A 16,759-nucleotide genomic window follows, 5' to 3' on the forward strand; every position below is an offset into this window, starting at 1 on the left:
CTTGGTTTCCCACTTCTCCTCCAGGGAAATCCCCCTGCAAGGCTCCTGTTCAACATAGCAGGCGAGGCCGCCTGGGCGAGGTACTGGTCATCCTCCCCAGATGTATCCCGTTGCGTTGCGATCGTGAGCACGAAACAGCGGTTGTCAAGTGGTTAGCGTTCAAGCTCCGTAGTCGCTGGTTCACTGGATCGAGTCCCGCTTGTTTCGTTTTAGTCTTTTTTTTCTTTCATATATATATTACAATTCGACGGTAATATAATGCAAAGAAAGGTGTATTTTCATGAATTTTTATTGGATATTCAGTGTTATTCGGCTCTTTACTAATATTTATCATTGCAAAAATTTATCTCACCGGGCGAGTTGGCCGTGAGCGCAGAGGCGTGCGGCTGTGAGCTTGCATCCGGGAGATAGTAGGTTCGAGCCCCAATATCGGCAGCCCTGAAGATGGTTTTCCGTGGTTTCCCATTTTCACACCAGGCAAATGCTGGGGCTGTACCTTAAGGCCACGGCCGCTTCCTTCCAACTCCTAGGCCTTTTCTATCCCATCGTCGCCATAAGACCTATCTGTGTCGGTGCGACGTAAAGCCCCTACCAAAAAAAAAAAAAAAAATTCGTTATCACGTTCGCGGCCGCTCGGATATGGGCAACCATCACCGAGGTACCGTAATACTTTTTTGTTTTAAAGGATTCATTTCTGTGCCCTTGTGCATTTTATATTGTTATTTTAATTATTTCAATATTATTTATGTGCATACGAGCCACGCTGCGTCAGCGGCACTACCGATGAGCTTTTCGCCTTCGGTGCCGTTTGACGTTGCATGTGCGTCATGACTGGTAATGAAGTGGAGCGAGGAAAATGTTTTGTTCGATTGCTAAACTTCTTTACAACAAAAAAATAAGTTTTTGAACATTTCACACAATAATACCATTTCAACCACATGAATTCTCAGTTTTCGATACCACTTCGTTGTTTTTCTTGTGAAAGGATAGTAGGAAATCATTTTGTCATGGCGATCTGTGCCTAACATGTCTATTATACTCCACTATTGCTTTAGGCTTCAGTTTTTTGGCCCCTCTCTTGTTGCTGACCTCTGCCATGTCGAGCTCATATTCTGTCGAAACGAATCTTACCTCACGCTTATCCCGCCACTTTCCCATGGCTATGCCGTTAGCATAAGAGCAGATAACTTCGCCAACTTGTAGTTTGCTCTCAACTATGCTGAGTGGCGTTTCCTTCCTGCCAACTCTGAGTGCACCAGTCGAATGTGTCTCATTACTGAGAAGAGTAGCGATAAAGAATAGCTATCATAGAAATTGTCCATTTAGAGTGCATGTCCTAAATTTAGCTGGCCTTGCATAAGATGGAGCACTACCTTTGCAGCATGGTCTTTCTTTCCCACCTAAGTCATCTGTTATCCCGGTGTAGACAGTAAAATTTGTAACCGTTCCAACAGTCTCCATGAGCATATAGAGCTTGATGCCGTATTTTTTAAATTAAAAAAAAATGTATTGACGAAACATCAGCCTACCATGCCGTAACATCATGGATTCGTCAATACACAGCTCCCTACCAGGTTCATAAACCTCCTTCATTTTATCATTGAAGTACTCTATCATTGGTCGTATTTTATACAAACGATCTGCTGGTTTTGGATCTCCCTCAGCTGGGTTCCTTGCAAACGGAGGCACTTCAGTAGAAGTAGAAATCTATTTCTATTCATGTAGTTCCTAAAACATGGAATGTTGAATAACCTGTGCGTTTTCCAGGAATCCCTAATACGAGACACTTGCACAACACCCATGTGAAACATAAGTTCTAGAAATACGTGGAACTCGTCCATGGTGACATCGTACCCTAAGGCTAGACTAGGTCTGAAAAGGTCCGTTAGGGCATTGACGAGTATCTCCCGTACTTCCTTTAGGAGTATTGGAAGTATTTCATCTGGCCCTGGAGCCTTTATAGGATGAAACTTCTCGATTGCCCATTTTACATGGTTATGTTTTATTATTCTGTTGGCACAGTTCCAGTCTGCTCTTAGAGCTTCGGTCTCTGTTCCAACCGCTTCTTCTGTCATCTCCTCAGCCTCAGGAAAGTGACACGCCAATAGTATCTGCAGTGTGTCCCTCCCCGCCTGAGTAAACGACCCATCTGTTTTGTCCAGTGCCCCCACTTGATTTATATGGGTTGCTTTCAGAACCTTCTGGAGACTTGCTGTTTCAGTGTGTGATTCCACTTTCTCACAGAACAGTCTCCAAGATTTTCTTTTTTCTTTCTGTATCTCTAGGTTATACTCGGTGAGTTTCCTATGATATATGTCCCACGTACCATTTCTAGATGATATTCTATACAACATCCTAACCTCGTTCGTTGGAATTTTTTGTACAGCCTTCCGTAGAACTTCTCTGTATCTATCGCAGTTAGTTCTTTTTGGGTCTCTGTACGCCTCAATTCCATGTAGTCTCGCATTTATTGCAAATTGGATGTGCTGGTGGTCTGCCAATGATGGTTCCTCCAGCACCTTCCAGTCTTTAATAAAGTTCACATCCCACTCTGAAGAGTCTAGTGTCAGACCTAAGACGAAACGCTGGTTAATAGAGCAAACGCTGGACAAGCCATCCATCTAATTTTTGATCTGATTTTTAATAAAGTTTGCAATATGCGTAGTGCTTAGTGTAATGTCAATTACCTCCCTACGATTTTTATTTACAAATATAGGCTTGTTTCCTAAGTTTAGTATCGTCAACTCATCCAATAATAAACTCTAATAAAGACTCACCTCTTGCATTGCAGTTCGTGCTGCCCCATGCCGTGTGGTGTGAATTTGCATCTGCTCCAAGGACTAGGTGTTCGCCTTTCCTCTTTGCGTTGCAAATTAGGTTCTCAACTTCTTCTGATGGGGGCAGATTAGTTGAGTCATATGGGAGATATGCAGAGCCTATGGTTATTTCTCTGGGTCCCTCCCAATTTCCAAGTTTAATCTTGGCAATGGTTAAGTCCGTAAACAGTGTTCCTGCAACATAAGACATTTTAATTTCCTGTTCATAAGAAGACATGTTCTGGGTATTTCCGATGTTGTATCGTACATCAGCTTACCTCCAGATTCTGCCAGTCCTGCTACTCTGCCCTTGACTACCCATGATTCTTGAAGAAGGGCCACGTCAACAGCCTCGGACTTGAACTTCCTGGCGAAATTGGCCACATCTGCTTTTTTATAATGAAGATTGTCCTGAAGGACCTTCAGCTCCATCTTGATCAACATTGGGTTTCGTTTTTCTCCTGATGATTTGAAACTTGATCTGCCCAAGTCCGAGCTTAACCTTAGGCTGATTCTCCACGAGCAGGTAAAACGCTGCTGTTCGCCCGCTACAAACCCGCTTGCGGAACAGAACCATGGGATATTTGTCGAGTTGTCTACACGGGCGGTTTGCACGCCGCAGGTGGACGCGTCCATGAGCGGGCAGGCGGGTCTAACGCCAGCAGAGGCGTCATTCCTGCTAGCGGTAGAACAGCGAATCATACTCCACGTGGCGGCAGTGAGCAGTTCACCCGCCTGTGTCGCACGATAGGAATTGCCTGAAGTGTAGTATATTCTTTACTAGCTGATGTACCTGTGCTTCGCTACGGAATTCTACATTGTATATAGAATTCTAGGTTGGGTAGTGTACATGTTGTGAGCAAGATTGTATTAAGTTCCACAGCTCCTAACGTTACCCTAGAAACGCGACGGGGAAGTCACCGATCGTCTGTTCTAATATGAAGACTGTATTAGGGAATATCCATTGTAACGATAGGCCCGCTTGCCTACCGTCAGTCAAAATCAAGTTGGGGAGCATTATAATGGCAGACACTCAATCTCCACCTGCCTTTTTTACATCCTCAGAAAGATTGTATTAGTCATTTTCCCAACTGAAATGAACATAGGTCATTACAATGTCAGTAGGAATGACACGATTAAAAGCAATCTTTTGATATGAAATACTCGATCAAATGAAAAACCACGCATTTTCTCACTTTTAATGAACAGTACTACGCTTGCGATCTAACAATACAAATTTTCCGAGCTGGAGTGCACAAGCCGCAGACAGTCGTGATCCGTAAACACTCTTCGTCTTTTTTTCCGGGGGGGGGGGGGGGGGGGGGGGGCAGGGTAGAATAGTGGAGAGTCCCAGGGCAAAAACTACTACTCTGTTTTCTAGCAATACACAGTGAATCGGAAAATATCAATTCACTACACTGGCGGGGGAAGAAACTATCTGACTTGGAGGCAAATTCTTCCTCAAAGCCAGAGGAGAAAGCCCCTCTTCACGGCTAATTTGGAATAAAATGAATATAGATTTAATAGAAGTGAAGCGGAAGAAGCTTTTCTTAAGAAACGGCTCTTTCTAGGGTTGAATTTTGAATGATTTAGTGAACTGTGGTGCTATAATTTGGAGTAGACATAAATTGTAATTCTAGACCAGTCAAACTACTACTACTACTACTAAGTGAGCCTCTGCCTTAAATACGCACACTGCTCATTCAAAACAGCGCGACAGAGTAGGGATAGAATAGCTGGAATACTATGATGAACCAATGTGTTACGTACTAGCAGTATCAGGAAATGTATGAACCAGAGGAATGGAATGCTAAAGATGAACGTTTTCTATCTTCCCAGCTATTTTCCGCCAATATTCAGTCAGGCTGTTATACTCTGTACGCAGCAGTAATCCCATATATCGGAGTTAAGCGGCAGCATAAGAGACAAAGAACATCACAACAAACAATGGCCAATATAATGTTATTGTTGATGAATGTTATGCGCTTTCGATATAGTAGGCCTTCACATTTAGTTTTCTTCCGACTCTGAAATACCACTCTTATCATAGTCGGTGTGGTGAAACTGAATAAAACATAACGGTAAGAGTGTATTCTGCTCGAAGGCAGGTCCGAACCTCCGCAGAGGTGTGACTGAGCCGCAGTTTACGTGCGGTGGAGTGGCCAATTCTTTTCCGTTCCTCCGTTCCCTTACCCCCACCAACAGCGTGTGGCAACCCATCCCAATCTTGACCACGCCCAATGTTGCTTGACTTCGGAGATCTCACGGGATCCAGTGTTTCAACACGGTACGGTCTTTGGCAGTGAAACATAAATGATTGGAAATTGCAATATCTCTAACTTTTGTTATGCAGTACTTTTCAATAGGACCAATAACTTATTGTAGGTATTAAAAAAATACATTTTAGGTGCCTTTTCCTAAACTGCAGTTTCATCCAGGGTGAGTAAAATTGTTTATAGCTTAGACTGTAGTTTCTTATTCCCCGACTCTATGTACCGATTTTCATCATATTCTGTTAACCCATTTTCTCCTGGTTCGGCGTTGATATGGACTTAGCAACAAAAATATAAATTCATGAATGTCTCTGTTGTCATAACTGGTACGGTAAACATGTAAGAGACATAAATGACCGGAAATTTAATTCTATATAACTTGATTTATGTAATATTTATTGATAAGACCACTAAAAATATAAATATTTGAGAATTAAATTTCAGGACTTCCCCTAAACTACCACTTCACTTGTTTAGTAACACGCAACTTAATAAGTTCAAAAAGCTCATCGAATGAAGCAACTGACATTCTATAATATTGGAAAACCATTTCCGGATAGTTCCTATGTTCGCACAACTTTAAATGAAATTGTGCATCGGTGAGCTGATTCGATAATGCAGGGTGAGTCCACCAACGTCTTTTCTTACCAGGTTTAATTTTTAATATTGCTAATAACTGTAGTTGAACAGCTCCGACAACACAACCTATTTGTACGACATCCATCATTACAGTATGGCAGGTTTATCGCTGGTGGAGAATGGCTGCGCGTGTCTCCGGCGTTTTTGGCGCTGTTTACAGGCGTCAATTCAACCGCTCGTGTAGAATAGGCAAAAAGTTTGAGCGTTAAGGCGGGCGAACAGCGGCGTTTTACCTGCTCGTGGAGAATCAGCCTTAGAGCTTTTTTAGCTCTTCAAAGTCTCTTTCACCAAGGGCTAAAACGACTGTCCTTCCTGTCTTATCGATTGAAGTGGCATTCAGTACTCTCCACTCTTGTGTTAGGAGTTTATTATCGTGCTGATTGATTCTGACAGCAGTCTGCTCTACTGGAGCTTCTGTTGCCAGTTCTTGTTTTGAGTTGGTGACAGCCTGTCCAGTTGGGACTTCTGTCTCCATTTTTTTAAATCTTGGGCTTGCTTCCGGATCTGCTCTACTGGAGCTTCCTTGCCTTCCCTTGATGTCGAAATTTTTGAAATTGGTTCTTTATACGCATCCATATTTCAGTCAATCGTAGGGTTTTTTCCCCTTCCAGGGTGTTGAGTATTTTCACCATCCATGGTGAGGCATGCAGCCAGACATTGTCCTACCGCAACTCAGGCTCTCCGTAGCAGAGACCACGTCCATCCAGCGGTCTGCCCCTGGCCCAAACCTAGCCAGGTTTGTTTCCCCTTCAGTAGGCCTACTCATGTGGTCTCCACTTGGCATCATCATGACAGCCATGACTTTCCTCCTAGGTTTGGATCGCCGTTTTCCCAACCCACGGCTCATCCAGGCTATGTAGAGCAAAGTGATGTGTTGGTTCCAGCACCCCGTAGTGAGCCTTCACCTCAGTCACCAGCAGCCCCACTTCACCTCGCCCATGTGGAGGAACCATGGATGCCTTTCTAGCATGTGCAGGCAAGGCCTTCACTTCCAAGCCTTGACTTGGGCTGGAAACAAGTACTTTACTTTAATTAGGTGAAGATAATTTTCTGTTATTCAACTGAGGAGGTAGCAGGTAGGGACCCTCACGAGAGGCAGCCCTGCCGAGGGAGTGGCGCCCCTGCCTATTTGAGTCCCAGAGCACACAGACCTGGTGCGTCATCTGGTAAGGCTCCCAGCTCGGAGTTACGAACGAAGAACTCAACGGAATCTACAGCGGAGAAGATGGAGTTTGGATTCATCACACTGACCATGCCCCACCTTGTAATCTGCAGGTATTCGGACCGAGCAGCGGTCGCTTGGTAGGCGGAAGGTCCTTTGGGGCTGTTGTCTGGTTTGGTTCAGGGGTGTTATAAGATAATAAGTATACATAATTTCATTTTTGTGTTGTTTAGCCAAATTGTTGATGGTTCATTCGTTCCCGGATTTTCCATTTCCCTGTGTTGTACAGTTCTTTCCATGGTCCCTCCAAAAACGGAGAATCGAGCTGCTATTGTATCTCATTCTTTTTGTGCTATGTTCCTTTCCTTTTTTGAGGATCGTACTAGTTCATTCCACAAAAATGAGCAGCGCCTTGCCTCTGTTGCCAGCGCGCTACCGCAGTGAGAACAGCTGATGCAATACGACCGTGGTAAACAGCCCTCACAAAATGTAATACTGTACTCAGAATAGCTAATGAGTCTGGATTGAAAACAAATTCACAAAACAACACTTTCTAGAAACATCCGACAGTAAAAAGACAATATATTAATAAGAGAGAATGAGGAAATAACACATCACTCACCGCTAATGGCTAGCACAGGAAGGTTATGGCCTACAAAGGGAACACTCCACTGATCTGAGTCACTTTCTTGCCACTTGTGTTTTCCAAATTACACTGAGACATGCTAAATATGCACAAAGTACACTAACCAACACACGGGCATAAATAAAACTACAGCTATATTCTTATACACTGAACTATTAAACCTCTATTGTACTAAATTATGCTATGCTAATTACACTATACTGTACTATGCTAGAAAGATACTCACATGAAAAACACAAATTACTGAAGAAAAATGTATAAGATCGCAAACTGTACCAAATAACATACATGCTGAGCGAGTTACGTTAACCACGTGGTGAATGTAAATTTAGAATCGGCAGTTAGGCTCCGAGATATGTCGATATGAATGGCAGTTTGGGATTGGCTGGATGTCTGTTTCTGCGCATAACCACCAGGCAGAGCCAAAATCAGTCAAAACACCAATTTAGAAGTAAAGCCATGCAGAGTATAGGGATCCTAAATTATTTGTGCTGAAGGAGTATGTTTATAATATTGGGTCCATTATTGGACAGTGGTCTCCACGGTATGCACTAGCCATGCGTCTTCGTAGGTGTGCTTTTCACCAACTCGCAAGCCCAAATTAGCACACTGAGGTGAAATGCTGGCAACAGGAATGAGTTAGCCTGAAAATTTATACAGTCCATTAACGGACCCATTATATTAGTATTATAAATTTACTCATTCGGGACAAATAATTTAGGTTCCCTAAAGGAGTGTAATAATGTTATTTGCTTGACGTCCCACTAACTTCATTGTACGGTTTTCGGAGACATCGAGGTGCTGGAATTTTGTCCTGCAGGAGTTCTTTCACATGCCAGTAAATCTACCCACATGAGGTTGACGTATTTGAGCACCTTCAAATACCACCGGACTGGGCCAGGATCGAACCTATTAAGTTGGGGTCAGAAGGCCAGCCCCTCAACCATCTGAGCTACTCAGCCCAGCCTAAGGGGATGTATATCCATATCACTCACAAGGTGTTGCACCAAGAGTATACGACGCGGACTTGTTCATTTGTTTGCAGATTGTTGTGGTTACTGGTTGAAACTTAATCGTGTACTACCTTGTCAAGAATGCAACTGGAATGAACAAGTGATGGCAAAGGGGTTGAATTTCCTTTGCCTTATTTGAATAAATATTAAAATAATTTTAAAAAAAGAATGTGGCTAAATAAACTTTCAAAATGATAGTTCCCAAGCAAAGTTTAGTCTCACTTAGGGATGATGGCCACTTATGGCCTCTTTGATTTAGAAAAAAAATGAGTGATCAATGCAGCCCCATGTGAAGAAAAAAGAAAGTCAGTGATTGGCTCGCATTCTGTGAATTAACTGTAATTCTACTGATTGCTTGTTTTATTATTAAATGCATTTACCCTCTTGGATTCAGCGAGGGATCCCACCTGTTACTGCCTCTAAGGCAGTGTCCTCGAGCGTCCGGGGTACAACTGAGAAGTACCTCGCCCAGGCGGCCTCACCTCTGAAGATGTACCTTGTGGGGGCTGGGGGGATTGCAAGAGATTGGGCAAGGCAGTGGCCGTGGCCTTACGTTAGGTACCATCCCGGCATTTTCCCGGAGAAAAAGTGGAAAACCCCTTTGAGGATGGCTAAAGTGCGAATCGAACCCCCTCTACTCGTTTGACCTTCCGAGGCTGAGTGGACAGCATTCCAGTCCTCGTACTACTTAAATTTCGTGGCAGGGCGGGAATTGAACCCAGGCCTATGGGCATGGCAGCTAATCACACTAACCACTACACTGCAGAGGCAGACAATTGGTAATTTTCATCATTTTTATTTCCCCTTGTCCAGCTCCTGCCAGGTTGCCTCTCCTCCCACCACTCCTCTTCAGTAATTGTATTCCAGTCCAGTAATCTTTTTCTTATACTGTTCTTGACAGAGTCCATCCGTATTGTTCTACGCCTCCCTCTTGCCCTCTTTCCTTCTATCTTAGCCTCCAACATTTGTTGTGGTACCCTTCCCTCCTCCATCCTCATAACATGTCCAGACCATCTCAATTTAATCTTCTGCATCCTATCGCTCAGTTGGTTTTTTAACCCTTATCACGTTTCTGACCTCAACATTTCTTACTCTGTCTCTCCTTGTCTTCCCTACCTTTTTCCTCAGTAACTTCATCTCAGTGGCCTGAATTTTACTCTTGCTGTCAATTCCAAGTCCATACTTTAATATGGGGGTATAGTACATCATCTACATTCTCTGTACATTTTATAGGAACTTCTGTCTCCAACCAGGTTTCATTACATTCTGTTAGAACGTATTTTCCACTTGTACCGTTCTGCTGGTCTCCTAGCGTCTTGCATTAATTCACTTTCCAAATATTTGAAGGATTCAACCACCTCAAGGTTTATTCCCCTGATACCAACAATACCTTTTCCTTCTCTTTCTCCTGTCATCAGCACTATTTTGCTCTTCTCCACGCTCATTTTCAAACGACATTTCTCAATATTGTCATTTAAAGCCTCTAGTTAGATTTGCACTGCCCAGATCACTGTAATCTGCAAACAACAATATTTTCATATCCTCTCCATATCTTGTCTTTGTTTCCTTTAGAATTTCATCCATAACCATTATAAAGTGGAGACAATGCACTTCCCTGTTTTAGTCCAGTTTGGGTTCTAAACCAATCTCTTCTCCCTAAAGGAGTCTGGACAGAACTGAAATATTTGTTATACATGGCTTTCGCTAGTTTCCTTGATTGCCTTCCAAATCCTTTTCTTTCCAGCATTTCTCACAGCTTTTCTCTATTAACACTATCATATGCCTTCTCTAGACCAAGGAATACGATCACCAGTAATTGTATTTGAGTTACATGAGAAATATTTAACTGTAATTCTGCCCAATTACTTTTATTCTGTACTTTTCCCATCGCTGTATAAAGTTATGAAGATAAGTTCTACAAATGAAAAAATGTTTCTGAATGCAGCTGTTATTTTGATATTTCAGTTATTGAGGACAGATTTACTAATTAAATATACAGAGTCTAACCTAAGTGGTCAATGCGTCCCAAATTTTCACCATGAAATTTTGAATATAAAAAAATACTGCGATTATTCTGGTATACATACAGTTTGTGAGGTATGTAAGTTTGTTTTAAGAAGTGAAATTAATCACTGAACAAAATAAAGTACAGCATAGAAAAAAGCTTCTATTGAGCTGTCTTACATTTCAGGATGATCCCCTCTCTGCTCTAGACTATCACGTTGGCCTGCAAGTGTTTGAAGATGGCGTCAAACGTTTACTGCTTTGTTGCAAGCGAATGGTTATTCTGGTGACTCATTGTCTCATGCTCATCGGGTACATAGGAACTCTTCTATAATCCATAATTTAGCCTTTCCTGGACAGTTTCTTTTAATGTACCAAAAAATTCAAAGTACTGAGTCTCTTTTAAAGAATTTTTTTTTCTTAACTCCACAGCGTGGAGTGACGTGTAGCACACGTTGTGCAGTAGCTGTCTGCTGCTGTGGAGTGATATCTCTGACACGCATCTGCATTGTCATTCCATCTCGTGATTTTCCTTTGAACTATGTCCGAGGTATTTTCACAGCCATCTAGATAGATATATGAAACAAGAGAATAAAGCTATCGATTCATTTTAACTATTTTTTCACCTTGTTATCGATGTGTAAAATTTGACTATTTGTTCATGTACTCTTCCCGCAAATGGTGTCGATAATGAAGGATAATTTTTCTAGCGATGCTGTACTAGGCATATTAAATGAGTGTTTGAGAATAGTAGTTAACAATTCTAAAGACTAATGTTGATATTGCCGGATTGATACAAAAGTGTATTGTTTCGTGCTAGATGCGGTAGTTCTGCAGGAAACTTTTTACTGGGATAACATGGATAATTACTTTTAAAATACTCATTTCTTAAGTCTTTTCATCCCAAGATTTAGCTCTAGTCCCAAGGAATGTTATTTCCATTCCGATCTAGGGTAAAACCATTCCGATCTAGGGTAAGGAAATTGATTCCATTCAATGAAAATTAGATGTTATCTTAGCCCTCTTCATGTTGATGGGAAAGGTACAGAAACTAAATTTTAGGTTTTATTTCTCGAAAAATAGTACCATTGTCATGCCCTTTATTTGATTAATATCTGTAGACAAATTTGAATCCGTATGCAAATTACCTTGCTACAAGACTAAACACACTATACAGTATATGGTGGACCAAAAAGCTATTTCCAATATAATCAAAATTGGTTTGAAATTAACAGAGAGATAGTATCATAAAACAGTTTGGTGCACAGGTATGCTAGCCTTTAAATATACGTCCAGTGAAGGCTGGATTTTGAAATGCTCGCGCTTAGAAGGGTTAAGAAATGACAATTGCTCACATTGATCTCACTTCTGCTAGCACTCACTGAGAGATCATCTTGACTGATGAGTTTTTATATGGGAAATGTATAAGAAAGTTGGATAAACATAAAAAAAAGGAAAGAGAGAGAATGATTAAGATGAATACAGGTGGTAAGACTACGAACACAGGACAAACAAGAGAGGAAAGGAATCCTGCAGCTCATTATACATAAAGGAAAGGAACAAAACCAGTGCAGGGTAAGTTATACACAGTGAAACCTCAATAGTGCATTCATCATTAAGACGTTTTCTCACTTAGCGCATTGTAAATTTGAAGTCTCGATTAACGTCGTGTTAAATCTGTATAAAGATTATTGCATCACAAATTTTCGCCCTTACCCTTTAGTACGATCACATTTTTCCTATCTCTGAAAATGTTCTTTGTCATCCCTTGTGAAAGGAACGTGATTTTCAACACAGATAAGAGCCCTCACCTCACGAGGCAGGTCAGGAAAAGTTGTGTGAAAATGAGAAAAGTCCTTGAATTCCTGAACTTTACACGCTAAATTACACCATTGGAAAGCAAGCTATTAGCCTCAAACTGAGGAAGCCTGTTTGTGCTTTTATTTCGCACCCCATTCAGAAGTTAGAAATTTCTTTCTGTGTTGAGTGATATAGTGAAGGGTAGTGAATATTTGTTGCCTACCTACAGATTAGGAAAATTATTGTGTGAAGTTGACTAGCGGGTTTTTTGGTAGCTCAGTTATGGATACTGATAGTGTGTTGTGAAATTCTTACTAATGAAGACTAACTTACAATCCAGGAAATAGGTGTCCACATCTTTCAGCGGTGGCTTGTATGTTGAAACTCGCACCTTCGAGTTTTGATTTGAGTCGATCAAGGAGTTGTCGCATTCCGGCGGTTTTGATTCAAGATGGTGGTCAGTCATTTTCTTGCAGATGGCAGAGTTTAATCTCCAAATAATTCAGGGTGGAAGAGTGTGACCAGAAAACCATGTTTCATAACCCAGTAAGCTAACATTTGTTTTAGAAAGAGTGTGATCTGCAATAATATATTCATATTTGTTTTGTCCGGCTCCATGATTAAATGGTTAGTGTGCTGGCCTTTGGTCACAGGGGTGCTGGGTTCTATTCCCAGCAAGGTCGGGAAATTTAACCATAATTGGTTAATTTCGCCGACACTGGGACTGGGTGTATGTGTCGCCTTCATCATCTTTTCATACTCATCACGACGCGCAGGTCGCCTACGGCTGTCAAAGAAAAAGACCTGCATCTGGCGAGCCGAACTTGTCCTCGGACACCTCCGGCACTAAAAGCCGTACACCATTTCATTAATTTTTTCATTTCTTGTGTTGTGCTTTACCCACCTTTGAAGGCATTGTTGTTAGGGAAGTGTTTTCATCTTTGTCCTCTTATCTTTTTCACACCTGTATTCAATAGTACGTTTTCTCGCTTAACATGTTCTCTATTCTTGTATCTTATTAACTGTATTGAAAGAAAAGGGGGTTCTTTAAAGACTGACAGTGTATGAAGATGTGCAGACTGTCCTTTTCCTTTCACATTAGCTTTCTATTTCTATCTTGTCTCACTCTAGCCTATCAAAGTGTTTATCCTCTTAAGAGGTCCTGTTCTTGGTTCTATCTTTCTATGTATAACTTGATAATATACTCAGTTTTGGTGCAGATCAATTATTTCTTCACTTTAATTTTTACAATACAGATCGTAGCAATGGAAGGTGGCCAAGTGCAAACTCAAGGAACCCTGGTCCAGATGGAAGCTATCGATCGTGAACTATTGCAGACTTGGCAGAACAACATGACCCGTGAACAGGTGGAGGAGAAGCAGGGAGCAAGAGGGCACACGGCCAGAGAACGGTGGAGACTAGTGCGACTTGTGTACTGATTTGGTGTGCAGATGAAACAGCGCAGTGTGACTCATGAGTCTTGGCAAGCTGAGGAAGGGCAAGTGGTAAGTAACATACATTGCAGTTTAAAATGAAGAAATAAATATGCTATCTGGATTAAAACCACTTTTATATATTTAACAAAGCTGAGTTTTCCACCAAATTACATTGGCCTTCATCAGGGCATGCCTCCGACAGTGAGCAAAGAGATTCTTTGAAGGAATGTGGAAGTCACGACCATACTATCGACAATGAGCCACGAAAACCTACGTTCTTTAATACTGTGCAGCTGAAAAAACAAACTGCAATATATCAATTGCAGAACTTTATGAACGACACGTATTAAATTTTATCATCTTGACCAGTTTCCAGTATTGACCGGGTGTATTAGAAACATAAGCCTCTCCACCACCTTCTTTTCTGTCTGTCCACATTCAGGGCATAACTATAGAGTTTGTCCTGCAATGTTAGTAACACGAGGCACTACTGTGGCGCATGCAGAGTGACTGGCCTTTGTTCAATACTTAGGTTTCCACTAGTAGCACTGAAGGAAGAAGAATTTTACTGCTGCCAACTGTTCGTTTTATATGGCTGTCTTTTCATTTTTATTTTTTTCCTTACCGTGCGCACAGTATGCGCCGCGGCGATAGCAAAAAGCCTCTCAAAATGAATGTGGGCTGGAAGGGGCCACTGTTCTCTTGACAGATTGGCCAGGATGGGCAAAAATACGTTACAGCTACTAAATGACCATTTTTTTTCTTGCCGTAAGCCCCGAGATTATGGGAGGAATTGAGAAAGTGTAAGGTTATCGTCTGATGCCATGACACTTTCAAACTTTGCGGGCCTCTTTATCCTTTTTTCTTCTGCAGTGGTTAGTAACGAAATCTTTATCTCTTCATTGGAGGGAATGATGTCTTAATGTTCGATATCTTGGCCAATGCCCGTGATCTTTGGCAGAAGCAATGGATAATGGCGCCTGGACTGTTACTTCAGGTTCCTTCTAGGGGCAGGCAGGTTGGTCTCTGGCAGGCGTAGTGAACACATCACTTATACTAACATATTAAGTTAGAAATACAGTGTGTGCCCCACTGGGATTATACCTCATTCAGTTCTCTTCTTTTTCTGTTGAAGTCTTTAAAGCCTTGCAGCCATCTGTCTCATGGCTTTACCTTAGGTCTCCTTCCTTTCATTCTCATATCAAACATCCCCCTCAACCATCTTTCCTCTTTCATTCTCCACTTGTGACCATATCACTAATCTTGATCTTTCTATTCGGCTGTTATGGGTTCCTCGTCAAATCTTGCCATTCCAGTCCTACACCTAAGGTTCTTCATCTTGCAGGCCTGTATCCTACTTTTATTTATTTCCTCCATTATCCAGACTCTGTTGCATAAGTCAGCACGGAAACGTGTGTGTATCTATCTATGTATGTGTACTCCTTTGTCCTCTGTCCTTATGGGGTCAGGGATGAGGAGAGATGAAATTATACAAATTATACAGTATGCTTTTACAGTCCTTGTTGTTCGTGGGGGCATGGCAGTTCACCAGTGATATGTTAAACCATTTAGAATGTACCCTCAAATAGCATAGTCTTTCATTCACATGTTCAAAGGAGACTACTGACGATACTAGTGAATTTTGGACACAAAATGCAGTACCAAATTTGTGGGGTCCAGTTTCTTTACCACTCTCATACTTCTCTATGTTCTGTATACCATTACCTAATAATCTAGTCTCTTGAATTGCAGCAATTCCCACTCTATACTTCTCTAGCTGTTGACTTAGGATTTTGAAGGATCGAGGTTTATACAGGGTTCTTACATTCCAAGTTCCTATTCATAAAGCCGATTTCCATTGCAGGGTCGTCATATTTTGATATCCATTCTTATTCATGCGAGGCAAATGTGAGATATTCGTAACGACCTCTTTTTTTTTTTTTTTTTTTTTTAAATGCAATAGAGCCGTTAACCCTATGTGCAACCCCCAACCTGTTCTTTCTGTTTTTCTCTGTATAGTTCCTCAACATCTACATTCTTACTAGACTGCAACCACTTATTATGCCACATTGCCACTTCATTAACTGCATCTTGACATGCCTCATGAAACCATTTCTTTTTATTACCAACGCCTTTTGGTATCACTTTCATTGCTACTGTTGTCATGATTTGTTTCACGTTATTCCACCTCGAACCAGCCCTCAGGTCCAGGTTAAAATCCTTGACCTGGCCGGGAATCGAACCCGGGGCCTCCAGGTAAGAGGCAGGCACACTACCCTTACACCACGGGGCTGGCTGTTAATTATTCGATCTATGAAGAAATTGTTATAGCCGTTAGATTTAGCAATAGCATGGGTAGTATTCAATTAATTTTTAAAATCATTCTTAGACATTGGTATATTAATGGAACGAAAAATTAAGCTATTGTATGATGCATGTTTATGTGCTTGTGGGTACGTAGAATCTTGTTGGATAGTTGCTGTTTGTCTTGGTTTTCTAAAGAAAAAAATTTGTATTATAAAGAGGAGGATGTCTGTTGATAGTTAAATCTAAAAAATGTATAGCTTTTGTTATTTTTGGATTTGAGAGTAAATTTAATGTGAGAGTCAATGTCGTTGAGAAGTAGAGGTGTAGAAGCTGCGGTGTTAATTTCTTCGTTCATAATAACGAGCGTATCATCAACATATTTGGCCCAAAAGAGGATATTGGTAAAATGATCAATTTTTCTGTATTCTAAGAAGTGTAGATAGATCTCTGCCAAGATGCCTGAGGCCAGTGAGCCCATTACTGAGCCATCTTGTTGATGTATAGTGTTGTCAAAGGTGAAAAAATTACTAACGACCAATTTTAAAATAGAAATGAAGTCCTGAACTTCTAGTTTACTTAGGTGACTGTATTTATTTAAGTTATTTTCAATGATGGGGAATAATTTTTAGGGGTGAATGACGATGTTAAAAGTGGAGAGAACGA

The 16,759-nt window shown here is 41.3% G+C and overlaps 1 long non-coding RNA gene across 1 annotated transcript in view; it reads left to right on the forward strand.

The window, feature by feature from the left end:
• The window catches only part of LOC136875815 (uncharacterized), a 56,458-nt gene extending 42,606 nt beyond the window's left edge, over positions 1 to 13,852 (forward strand). Inside the window, exon 3 of the long non-coding RNA XR_011018986.1 lies at positions 13,610 to 13,852. This is a non-coding gene — a long non-coding RNA (uncharacterized lncRNA). The remainder of the gene's footprint in view (positions 1 to 13,609) is intronic.
• Positions 13,853 to 16,759: the final 2,907 nt, after the last annotated feature.

Source organism: Anabrus simplex, chromosome 14 (genome assembly GCF_040414725.1).
Source record: "Anabrus simplex isolate iqAnaSimp1 chromosome 14, ASM4041472v1, whole genome shotgun sequence".
Classification (NCBI taxonomy): Eukaryota; Metazoa; Arthropoda; class Insecta; order Orthoptera; family Tettigoniidae; genus Anabrus; species Anabrus simplex.